Below are 11,090 nucleotides of genomic sequence, written 5' to 3'. Positions count from 1 at the left end.
ACAGGATCCAACCAGTCCATCCTAAAGGAGATCAATCCTGGGTGTTCATTGGAAGGACTGATGTTGAAGCTGAAAGTCCAATACTTTGGCCACCTGATGTGAAGAGCTGACTCATTTGAAAAGACACTGATGCTAGGAAAGATTGAGGGCAGGAGGAGAAGGGGACTACAGAGGATGAATTGGTTGGATGGCGTCACTGACTCAATGGACATAAGTTTGCGTGAACTCCGGAAGTTGGTGATGAACAGGGAGGCCTGGCGTGCTGCAGTTCATGGGGTCACAAAGAGTCAGACATGACTGAGTGACTGAACAGAATTCAAGCCTTTATTAAGTGTAGTAGAAAAGCTTTTGTACACATATACATATAAATATATATAATACATATTTTTTAAAAACATGAATTTTTGCCTAACTAAAAAAAATTATGACATTTTGATTTCACCTGTTTGACTTAGTATGAATAGAATGTGAGATTTCTAATTAATACATAGATATGCAAAAAGCAACAAAGGTTTATTGTATAGCATAGGGAACTAGAGATAATATCTTATAAAAACTTATGATGGAAAATAATTTCAAAAATAATATATGTGTGTTTGTATAACTGAATCACCTTGCTGTGCACCTGAAATATTGTTAAGTCAACTATACTTCAATAAAATATATACATTAAAAAAAAATAGTCTTAACAGGCTCATGGGAACTCATCACGGCCCAGTGCTGAGGCAATAGACAAAAATGTCCTATATTTCTGTGGAAGAGATTTCTTTAAAGATCCTAAAAACAGAAGTCTGAAGGTCAGGCTTCTAATTTAACATACATACAGGGTCTGACTGCAATCCTCTCCAGAGATTAATGAGGCCAGCAGATAACATTTTGATGTTTTCCCTTTGTCTTGAATCAGCAGATTGGTGTCTCCATTAAAGGAGGTGGTTCACATGTTTGGCACCCCAGCTACTGCAGTTGTCACTTAGAGGATTTGTGATTGATAGCCTGGTTATGGTAACCAGTGAGTCTTGTATTCACAAGTTCATTGGGTTGGTAGTGAAAAATAGGTTTTTTGTTTGTTTGTTTTTTGGCTATTTCCCCAGATCTCAGTGCAAAATAGGAAGAGATAAAAATACCTGTCTCCTCTAAAAGAAGCATATTTGCCTACTTAAAATCTTCTGCCCAGTGTTCAGGTTCCAATCTACCTGCATTTAGGTGCTAAGATCTTCTGAGCTACTGGACATCACTAAGAAAAAAGGTAGCTGCTTGGGCAATCACAAAAGTTTGAGAAACAATTAAGAGCTAAGTCAGGATTGAACAGCAAGATTCATCTCCCCAAACAAGACTAATTGGGAGGGATGGCTATTTAATAAATGTATTGAAACCTGAGTCAGGAAAATAAAAAACAAACAAACAAACAAAAAACAGAGGACTATGTTTCAAATTGAAAAAAACAAAAAGATAAAACTTATGAAAAAGACCTTAATAAAACAGAGAAGAGAGCTTCACTGATAAAGAGCTCAAAATAAGGCTCACAGACATGCCTACTGATGTCAGAACAATGCATGAACAAAGTGAGAATTTCAATAAAGAGACAGAAAATATAAGAAAATACAAAACAGAAACCACAAAGCCAGAGCTGAAGAATACAATAATTGCACTGAAAAATTCAAGAAGGGTTTAACAGCAAACTAGATGAAGCATAAGAAACAATCAATGAATGATGAAAGCAGTGAGATTCCTACAATCAGGAGGGTAGGAAATTTAAAAAAAATAAAGATAGTTTAAGGGACTTATGAAAGTGAAAGTCGCTCAGTCCTGTCCGACTCTTTGGCACCCCATGGATTATACAGTCCATGGAATTCTCCAGGCCAGAATACAGGAGTGGGTAGCTGTTCCCTTCTCCAGGGGATCTTCCCAAACTAGGGATCGAACCCAGGTCTCCCACATTGCAGGTGAATTCTTTACCAGCTGAGCCACCAGGGACATATGGGACAATATAAAACAAACCAATATTCACAGTATAGGGATCCCAGAATGAGAAGAGAGACAGATAACAGCAGTTTCTTTAGAAAATGGTGGCTGAAAACTTCTCTAGTTGAGGAAAGAAATAAAATATCTAGATTCAGAAACCTGGGTTCCAGACAGGAGGAATCCAAAGAGACTGACATAAAGACACGTTACAATTTCATCATCAAAAATAAAGATAAGGAGAAATATCTTAAAAGCAGCAAGAGAAAAACAACTTGTTATACACAGTGAAACCCCCTAAGGGTATCAGCAGATTTCTCAGTGTAAACACTGCAACACAGAAGGGAGGAGCAAGATACATTAGACTTGCTCAAAGAAAAAAAACAACAAACTGCTAGCCAAGAATTAGTTCAATTCAGTTCAGTCACTCAGTCATCTCCAACTCTATGCAACCCCATAGGCTGCAGTATGACTGGTTTCCCTGTCCTTCACCAATGCCCGGAGCTTGCTCAAACTCAAGTCCATCAAGTCGGCGATGTCATTCAACCATCTCATCCTCTGCCATCCCCTTCTCTTCCTGCCTTAAATCTTTCCCAGCGTCAGGGTCTTTTCCACTGAGTCCGTTCTTCGCATGAAGAGGCCAAAATATTGGAGTTTCAGCTTCCAGTCCTTCCAATGAATATTCAAGACTGATTTTCTTTAGGATGGACTGGTTGGATCTCCTTGCAGTTCAATGGACTCTCAAGAGTCTTTGCCAACACCAGAATTCAAAAGCATCAATTCCTCAGCTGTCAGCTTTCTTTATAGTCTAACTCTCACATTCATACATGGCTACTGGAAAAACCATAGCTTTGACTAGGTGGACCTTTGTTGGCAAAGCAATGTTTCTGCTTTTTAATATGCCATCTAGGTTGGTCATGGTTTTTCTTCCAAGGAGCAAGCATCTTTTAATTTTGTGGCTGCAGTCACCATCTGCAGTGATTTTGGAGCCCAAGAATATAAAATATGTCACTTTCCATTGTTTCTCCATCTATTTTCCATGAAGTGATGGGACTGGATGCCATGATCATAGTTTTCTCAATGTTAGTTTTAAGCCAAGTTTTCACTCTCCTCTTTCACTTTCATCAAGAGGCTCTTTAGTTCTTCACTTGCTGCCATAAGGGTGGTGTCATCTGCACATCTGAGGTTATTGATATTTCTTCCAGCAATCTTGATTCCAGTTTGTGCTTCATCTAGTCTGGCATTTCACATGATGTACTCTGCATATAAGTTATATAACCAGGATGACAATATACAGCTTTGATGTACTCCTTTTCCAATTTGGAACCAGTCTGCTGTTCCATGTCCAGTTCTAACTGTTGCTTCTTGACCTGCATACAGGTCTCTCAGGAGGCAGGTAAGGTGATCTTGTATTCCCTTCTCTTTAAGAATTTTCCAGTTTGTTGTGATCAAAACAGTCAAAGGCTTAGGCATAGTCAATAAACCAGAAGTAGATGTTTTTCTGGAACTCTCTTGCCTTCTTGATTATCCCACAGATGTTGGCAATTTGATCCCTGGTTCCTCTGCCTTTTCTAAATCCAGCATGAACATCTGGAAATTCACGGTTCACATACTGTTGAAGCGTAGCTTGGAGAATTATGAGCATTACTTCGCTATTGTGTGAGATGAGTGCAATTGTGTGGTAGTTTAAACATTCCTTGGCATTGCATTTCTTTGGGATTGGAATGAAAACTGACCTTTTCCAGTCCTGTGGCCACTGCTGAGTTTTCCAAATACTTATATGCAGGGTACATCATGAGACATGCTGGACTGCGTGAGGCACAAGCTGGAATCAAGATTGCCAGGAGAAATATGCAGATGGCACCACCCTTATGGCAGAAATGAAGAAGAACTAAAGAGCCTCTTGATGAAAGTGAAAGAGGAGAGTGAAAAAGTTGGCCTAAAGCTAACATTCAGAAAACTAAGATCATGGCATCTGGTCCCATCACTTCATGGCAAATAGATGGGGGAAACAATGGAAAAGAGTGACAGACTTTATTTTTGGGGCTGCAAAATCACTGCAGGTGGTGACTGCAGCTGCAAAATAGACACTTGTGCATTGAAAGAAAAGTTATGACCAACCTAGATAGCACATTAAAAAGCAGAGACATTGCTTTGCCAACAAAGGTTCATCTAGTCAAAGCTATGGTTTTCCAGTAGTCATGTACGGATGTGAGAGGTGGACTATAAAGGAAGCTGAGCACTGAAGACTTGATGCTTTTGAACTGTGGTGTTGGAGAAGACTCTTGAGAGTCCCTTGGACTCCAAGGAGATCCATCCAGACCATCCTAAAGGAAATTAGTCCTGAATATTCATTGGAAAGACTGATGCTGAAGCTGAAATTCCAATACTTTACTTTGGCCACTTGATGCAATGAACTGACTCTTTGGAAAAGATCCTGATGCTGGGAAAGATTGAAGGCAGGAGGAGAAGGGGACGACAGAGGATGAGATGGTTAGATGGCATCACTGACTCAATAGACATGAGTTTGAGTAAGCTCGGGAGTTGGTGATAGTCAGGGAAGCCTGGCGTGCTGCAGTCCATGAGGTTGTGAAGAGTCAGACACAACTGAGCAACTGAACTAAACTGATTACAACACTTTCACAGCATCATCTTTTAGGATTTGAAATAGCTCAACTGGAATTCCATCTCCTCCACTAGTTTTGTTCATAGCAATGATAAAATGTGGCCCACTGGAGAAGGGAATGGCATCTCACTCAGTATTCTTGCCTTGAGAACGCCATAAACAGTATGAAAAAGCAAAAAGATAGGACACTGAAACATGAACTCCCCAGGTTGGTAGGTGCCCAATATGCTACTGGAGAAGAGTGGAGAAATAATTCCAGAAAGAATGCAGAAATGGAGCTATGAAAACAAAGTGAAAACAAAGCCAAGCTGTGGATATGACAGGTGATGGAAGTAAAGTCTGATGCTGTAAAGAACAATATTGCATAGGAACTTGTAATGTTAGGTCCATGAATTAAGGTAAACTGGAAGTGGTCAAATAGGAAATGGCAAGAGTAAACATCAACATTTTAGGATCAGTGAAATAAAGTAGACTGGAATGGGTGAATTTAACTCAGATGACCATTATACTTACCACTGTGGGCAAGAATCATTTAGAAGAAATGGAGTAGCCATCATAGTCAACAAAAGAGTCTGAAATGCAGTTCTTGGGTGCAGTCTCAAAAATGACAGAATGATTTGTTTTTGTTTCCAAGGCAAACCATCCAATAGCACAGTAATCCGAGTCTATGCCCCGACCAGTAATGCTAAAGAAGCTGAAGTTGAACAGTTCTATGAAGACATACAAGACCTTCTAGAACTAACACCCCCAAAACATGTCCTTTTTGTTACAGGGACTGGAAAAAGTAGGAAGTCAAGAAATACTGGAGTAACAGGCAAATTTGGCCTTGGTGTACAAAATGAAGCAGGGCAAAGGCAAATAGAGTTTTGCCAAGAGAATGCACTGGTCATAGCATACACCCTCTTCCAACAACACAAGAGACAACTTTTCACATGGACATCACCAGATGATCAATACCGAAATCAGATTGTTTATATTTTTTGCAGCCAAAGATGGAGAAGCTCTACACAGTCAGCAGAAACAAGACCAGGAGCTGACTGTTGGTCAAATCATTGCCAAATTCAGACTTAAATTGAAGAAAGTAGGGAAAACCACTAGACCATTCAGGTATTTACCTACATCAAATCCCTTATGATTATACAGTGGAAGTGATAAACAGATTCAAGGGATTAAATCTGATAGAGTCCCTGAAGAAATATGGATCGAGGTTCATGACATTATATAGGAGGCAGTGATCAAGATCATCCCCAAGAAAAAGAAGGCAAAAAAGCAAAATGGCTGTCTGAGGAGGCCTTACAAATAGCTGAGAAAAGAAGAGGAGAGAAAGGAAAAGGGAAAGGAGAAAAGGAAAGATATACCCATTTGAATGCAGAGTTCCAAAAAATAGCAAGGAGAGATAAGAAAGCCTTCTTCAATGATCAGTGCAAAGAAATAGAGGAAAACAAAAGAATGGGAAATACTAGAGATGTCTTCAAGAAGGTTAGAACTTCAAGAAGGTTAGAACTCATCCATGTGAGTTCTGCCAGAGGTAGCCATTTTGGCACCAGACCTGGCCCCACCCAACAGCCTGCCATTTCCAGTGCTGGAAGGCCTCAGGCCAAACAACCAAAAAATTGAGAACACAGTACCACCCATCAGCACACAGGCTGCCTAAAGTCAAGCTGACCCTACAACTGCTTTTAAACAAACCCTTTGACATGGCCCTGCCCACCTAGGGAGAAAACCCACTTCACACCAGTGGGCAAGAACCAGTCCCTCCCATCAGGATGCCTGCAAAAGCCCTTAGACCAACTTCACCTGTCAGATAGACGTCAGATCCCAGAAGATTTATAATCCTGCAGCCTGAGGAACAGAGACCACAAACACAGAATGTTAGACAAAATGAGAAGACAGAAAACTATATTCCAGACAAGGAATAAGATAAAACCCAAGAAAAACAACAAAGTAAAGTTAAGATAGGCAGTCTACCTGAAACAAATTCATGGTAATGATGATAAAGATGAACCAAGATCTTATTAGAAAGCTGGTGGCAAAGACCAAGAGGAAAAAGAATGTTTAATAAAAAGCTAGACACTTTAAAGAACTAAAGAACAGAGATGAATAATATAATAACTGAAATAAAAAATACTAGAAGGAATTAACAGAATAAAGGAGGAAGAAAAATGGACAAGTGAGCTGGAAGACAGAACTATGGAAATCATTCCCACAGAGCAAAGAAAAAAGAATGAAAAGAAATTAGGACAGTCTCAGAAACCTCTGGGACAACATTAAATGTACCATCATTCACATTGTAGAGATCCTAGAAGAAGGAAAAAGAAAAAGGCCTGAGAAAATTTTGAATACTTCCCTAACATGGAAAAGAAACACATTTATTCAAGTCAAAGAAGCTCAACAGTCCCATACAGGATAAATCCAAGGAATAACACACAAAGACACATATTAATCAAATTGAGAAAAATTGAAGACAAATAGAAAATATTACAAGCAACAAAGGAAAAGAAACAAATAACAGACAAGAAAATCCCCATAAGGTTATCAGTTGATTTTCCAGTAGACACTCTACAGGCCAGAAGGAAGTGGCATGATATATTTAAAGTGATAGAAGGGAAGAACCTACAACCAAGAATACTCTACTCAGCAAGGCTTTTGTTCAGTTTTGAGAGAGAAATCATAAGTTTTACAGACAAATAAAAGCTAAGTGAATTCAACACCACCAAACCAGCTTTACAAGTGTTAAAGGAACTTCACTAGATGAAAAATAAATGACCACAACTATAAACTAGAAAATTATGAATGGAAAAGCTCACCAGTAAAGCCAAACATACAGTAAAGGAAGTTAATCATCCACATACAAGTACGATACCAAAATCAGCAGTGGTGAGAAAAAGAGAAACCTCTAATGTACAATATTGGAAATGCATTTTGAAATTAAGAAACCAGGAACTTAAAACAATGTATATATATAGACTGCTATATCAGAGCATCATGGTAAATGTAAATTGCAAGTCAATAGTGGATACACAAAAAAGGAAAAGCAACCCAAACAACACTAAAGTTAGTGATCAAATCACAGGAGAAGCAAACAAAAGAGGAAAGAAGAAAAAAGACTTACAAAAACAAATCCAAAACAATTTAAAAAATGGAAATAGGTACATACATATTGATAATTACCTAAATGTAAATTAACTGAATGCTTTAACCAAGAGACATAGATTGGCTGAATGGATATGAAATATGACCTGTATATATGCAGTCTTCAAGTGACCCACTTCAGGTTTAGGGATATACATAGACTGAAAGTAAGGGGATGGAAAAAGTTATTCTATGCAAGTAAAATCAAAAGAAAGCTGGAGTAGCAATACTCATATTAGACAAAATACTGTTACTACATAATTATCAAAGGATCAATCCAAGAAGAGAAAATAATCTTAAATATATATATGTACCCAATGTAGGAGTACCCTAATATATAAGGCAAATGTTAACAGCCATAAAAGGAAAAACTGACAGTAACACAATAATAGTGGATAAATTTAACACCCCACTTTCATCAGTGGACAGATCATCCAGACAGAAAATCAATAAGGAAACAAAGGCCTTAAAAGACACATTAGTCCCAGTGGACTTAACTGATATTTACAGCATTCCATCCAAAACAAGTGGAATACACATTCTCCAAGATAGATCATAAGCTGGGCCACAAAACAGACCTCAGGATATTTATCATATTAAGCATCTTCTCCGACTACAACACTATGAGATTAGAAATCAACAAAACACAAACACATGGAGGCTAAACAATACATCACTAATTGATCATTGCAGAAATCAAAGAGGAAATAAAAATTACCTAGGGACAAATGAAAATGAAAGCATGACAATCCACAGCATATGGAACACAGCAAAAGTAGTTCTAAGAGGGAAGTTTATAGCAATACAGTGTTTCTTCAGGAAACAAGGACAATCTCAAATAATTCACCTAATCTTACACATACAGCAACCAGAGAAAGAACAAACAAAACCAAAAGTTACTAGAAGGAAATAAATCACAAAGATCAAAACTGAAATAAATGAAATGGAGACTAAGAATACAATAGAAAAGATCAATAAAACTAAAAGCTGGTTCTTTGAAAAGATGAACAAAATTGATAAAGCTTTAGCTATATTCATTAAGAAAAAAAAGGAGTGAGCTCAAATTAGTAAAATTGGAAATTAAAAAGATGTTAAAATAGACACCACAGAAATACAAAAGATCACAAGATTTCTATGAGCAACTATATACCAATAAAATGGACAACCTAGAAGTAATGGACAAATTCTTAGACAGGTACCTAAGAGGTACCTTCTAAGACTAAACCAAGAAGAAAAAGAAAATATGAACAGACCAATCACAAGTATTGAAATTGAAAGTGCAATTTGAAAATTTCTATCAAAAAAATCTAGGACTACTAATTCAATTCACGATTGAATTCTATCAAACATGTAAAGAGTTAACACCTATTCTTTTGCAGTTCTTCCAAAAACAGAAGAAGGAACTCACCCAAACTTATGAGGCCACCATCATCCTGATTTCAAAAGCAGACAAAGATACCACAAAAAAAATAAACTCACAGGCTCATATCACTGATGAACAGAGTTGCAAAAATTCTCAACAAAATACTAGCAAATTGAATCAACTATACATCAAAAGGATTATGCACCCTGATCAAGTGGGATTTATCCCAAGATTTTAAGGATTTTTCAATATCCCCAAATGAATCCATGTGATACACAACATTAACAAGTTGAAGAATAAAAACCATATGATCATCTCAACAGATGCAGAGAAGGCTTTTGACAAAATTCGACATCAATTTATGATAAAAACTCTCCAGAAAGTGCATAAAGAGGATCTTCTTCAATATAACATAGGCCATATGTGACAAACCCACAGCAAACATCATTCTCAGTGGTGAAAAATTGAGAGCATTTCCTCTAAGATCAGTAACAAGACAAGGATGGCCACTCTACAACTTTTATTAAACTTCTCTGAAGTCCTAGGCAAGGCAATCAGAGAAGAAAAAGAAATGCAAGGAATCCCCATTGGAAATGAAGAAGTAAAACCGTCACTGTTTGCAGATGACATGAGACTGTACATATTAATAGAAAATCCTCAAGATGCTACTAGAAAACCACTAGAAGACATGCAGATAGATGGCCAATATCATGTGAAATGATGTTTAACACTGCTAATTATTATAGAAATGTAAATCAAGACTTCAGTGAGCTTCCTGTGTCACAAAACAAATTTCCACTTGCTATATACTTTAATATAGTAATGTATATGTTTCCATGCTATTCTCAACTCATCCCACGCTCTCCTTCCCCCACTGTGTTTGCAAGTCTGTTCTCTACGTCTGCGTCTCCATTACTGCCCTGCAAATCGGTTCATCATTGCCATCTTTCTAGATTTCATACACACGGGGTGAGATGGGGTGGGAGATGGGAGGAGAGGTTCAGGAGGGAGGGGACATGTGTATACCTGTGGCTGAATCATGTTGATGTATGGCAGAAAGCAAGACAATATTGTAAAGAAATTATTCTCCAGTTTTAAAAAAAGACCATCATCAATATGTCTACAAATAATAAATGTTGGAAAGGGGGTAGACAAAAGGAAACCCTCCTGCACTGTTTGTAGGAATGTAAATTGGTACAACCAGTATGGAGAACAGCATGGGGATTCTTTTAGAAACTAAAAATCAAGCTACCATTTAATCCAGCAATCCCTTTCCTGGACATATATTTGGAAGAAACCATGATTCAAAGAAGCACATGCATTCCAATGTTCACTGCAGCACTATTTATAAGAGCTAAGACATGGAATCAACCTAAATGTCCATCTCCAGATGAGTGGATAAAGGAGATGTAATACATATATACAATGTAATATTACTCAGCCATAATGTAGAATGCAATAATGCCATTTGCAGAAACACACATGGACCTAGAGATGGTCATAAGTGAAGTATGTCAGACAAAGACATATGATTTCATTTATATGTGGAATCTAAGAAGCATGATATAAATGAACTTATTTACAAAGCAGACTCATGGACTTTGACAATAAACTTATGGTCACCAATGTGGAAAGGTGGAGGGAGGTGTAAATTGAGGTTGGGATCAACATATACTCATTACTATATATATAATTAATAATCAACAAGGACCTCCTATATAGTACAGGGAACTCTATTCAATATTCGTTAATAACCTATATGGGAAAATAATCTGAAAAAGAATGGATATATGCATATGTAAAACTGAATCACTTGCTTTGCACCTGAAACTAATAGAACATTGTAAATCAACTATAATATCATATAAAAATTAATTTAAAAAAGAGAAAATAACAAACCAATATGCCCAATGATCACAGATGCAAATATTATCAACAAAATATTAGCAAACCAAGTTTAATAATACTCTAAAAGGGTCATATAACATTATTGAGAATAATACATTTCAG

This window comes from Bison bison, unplaced genomic scaffold (assembly GCF_000754665.1).
Source record: "Bison bison bison isolate TAMUID 2011002044 unplaced genomic scaffold, Bison_UMD1.0 scf7180017864260, whole genome shotgun sequence".
NCBI classification, from domain to species: Eukaryota; Metazoa; Chordata; class Mammalia; order Artiodactyla; family Bovidae; genus Bison; species Bison bison.
This window is presented reverse-complemented; position numbering follows the sequence as displayed.